The sequence below is a fragment of the Castor canadensis genome, chromosome 9 (assembly GCF_047511655.1).
Source record: "Castor canadensis chromosome 9, mCasCan1.hap1v2, whole genome shotgun sequence".
NCBI classification, from domain to species: Eukaryota; Metazoa; Chordata; class Mammalia; order Rodentia; family Castoridae; genus Castor; species Castor canadensis.
In genome coordinates, this window is record NC_133394.1 from 21,957,677 (window position 1) to 21,960,259 (window position 2,583).

Genomic DNA, 2,583 nt, shown 5'->3' on the forward strand with positions numbered 1-2,583 from the left:
AATAATTCCACATGTAAATTTTAATGTTCGTCTAAAGAGGGACAGCCCTTTAGATATGGATACAACCTTATATACAGAGTAAAATCCTTTACACAGCCATAGTTGGCTTAAAAGCAGCCACCAATTAAGAAAGCGTTCAAGCTCAACCAAGCCTTCCCTTAAATAACAAGAACTAATATGATCTCCTACAACACAAACTGAGTCTATCTATTTCCCAATAGATGAGCTAATGTTAATATTAGTAACAAGAAAAAATTCTCCAAGCACAAACTTATATCAGACCGAATAAATCACTGATAGCTAACATATTTATAGTAAAAAATAAACACAAGCCTAACCTATAAAAACAAAATGTTAACCAGACACAGGAGTGCTATAAGGAAAGATTAAAAAAAGTAAAAGGAACTCGGCAAACAAAAACCCCGCCTGTTTACCAAAAACATCACCTCTAGCATATCAATTATTAGAGGCACCGCCTGCCCAGGGACAAATGTTAAAGGACCACAGTATCCTGACCGTGCAAAGGTAGCATAATCATTTGTTCCCTAAATAGGGACTTGTATGAATGGCTTGATGAGGATTTATCTGTCTCTTACTTTTGATCAGTGAAATTGACCCTCCCGTGAAGAGGCGGGAATCAATCAAAAAGACGAGAAGACCCTATGGAGTTTTAATTTTTCAACCACAATTATATAAATCTACCAATACCCCTAATGGCTTAACCTTATAATTTCTGGCTTGATAATTTTGGTTGGGGTGACCTCAGAGCACAAATCAACCTCCAAATGATTTTAACCTAGACTAACAAGTCAAAATATCAAAAATCATAAATTGACCCATCACTTGAACAATGGACCACGTTACCCCAGGGATAACAGCGCAATCCTATTCTAGAGGTTTAGGACCTCGATGTTGGATCAGGACATCCCTATGGTGCAACCGCTATTAAAGGTTCGTTTGCTCAATGATTAAAGTCCTACGTGATCTGAGTTCAGACCGGAGCAATCCAGGTCGGTTTCTATCTATTTACAAGTTTCTCCCAGTAGGAAAGGGCAAGAGAAACAAGGTCAACCCTCCTCCAGAGCCTTAAATCCAATAGATGCACTAATATCAATCTAGTAAATTATCTACCCCACCCACCCCAGAGCAGGGCTAGTTAAGGTGGCAGAGCCTGGTAATTGCATAAGACTTAAAACTTTACCCTCAGAGGTTCAACTCCTCTCCTTAACACTCCATGTTCATTATAAATGCACTCATACTGACAATCCCTATCCTACTTGCAATAGCATTCTTAACCCTCGTAGAACGAAAGCTCCTAGGATATATACAATTTTGAAAATGCCCAAATGTAGTAGGCCCCTACGGCATTCTCCAACCATTTGCTGACGCACTAAAACTATTCATCAAAGAACCCATACAACCACTAGCCTCTTCTCCACTACTATTTTCCATTGCCCCAACCCTAGCACTCACTCTAGCCCTCACTCTATGAATCCCATTCCCAATAGCACAACCCCTGATTAACATAAACTTTGGTATTCTATTTATTTTAGCAGCCTATCTGTCTATGCTGTCCTATGATCAGGCTGATCATCGAATTCTAAATACGCCCTGATCGGAGCACTCCGAGCAGTCGCACAGACAATCTCATATGAAGTCTCCCTCGCCATCATCGTCCTATCAGTAATACTTATAAACGGATCATTCACCATATTCTCACTAATCATGACACAAGAACATATCTGACTCATCATCCCAACATGACCACTAGCCATGATATGATTTATCTCAACATTAGCAGAAACAAACCAGGCCCCATTCAACCTAACTGAAGGCGAATCCAAACTCGTATCCAGATTCAATGTAGAATACGCTGCCCTACCATTTGCCCTATTCTTCATAGCGGAGTACATAAACATTATTATAATAAATGCTCTTACAACAATCATATTTCTAGAAGCATTCCACAATCCCCTAACCCCAGAACTATATACAGTCAACTTCACCATCAAAACCTTTGCTTCACAATATTATTCCTATGAATCCAAGCATCAGACCCCCAATTCCGATATGACCAACTGGTACACCTTCTATGAAAAAATTTCCTTACCTTGGTTGCCTGTGTATTACATGTATCCCTCCCCATTGCTATATCAAGCATTCCCCCCTGCAAATATAGAAATATGTCGAAAGAAATATGTCAAATATATGTCAAAAGAAATATGACAAAGAGTTACTTTGATAGAATAAAACATAGAGGTTTAAATCCTCTTATTTCTAGAGCTATAGGAATTGAACCTAATCCTAGGAATTCAAAAATCTTCATGCTACCCTCTTACATCTAACTCTAAAGTAAGGTCAGCTAAATAAGCTATCCAGCCCATACCCCGAAAATGTTGGTTTATATCCTTCCCATACTAATCAACCCTATTGCCAAACTAATTATTCTATTCACCATACTCATAAGGACAATAATTACAATAACAAACTCCCACTGTCTACTAATATGAACAGGCCTAGAAATTAATATATTAACATTCATCCCCTTACTAATCAACAAAGGAAATCCATGATCAACAGAAG

The 2,583-nt window shown here is 38.4% G+C and overlaps 1 pseudogene; it reads left to right on the forward strand.

The window, feature by feature from the left end:
- Nucleotides 1–1,234: 1,234 nt before the first annotated feature.
- LOC141411043 (NADH-ubiquinone oxidoreductase chain 1-like) lies at nt 1,235–2,345 on the forward strand (annotated as a pseudogene).
- The last annotated feature ends 238 nt before the right edge of the window (nt 2,346–2,583 follow it).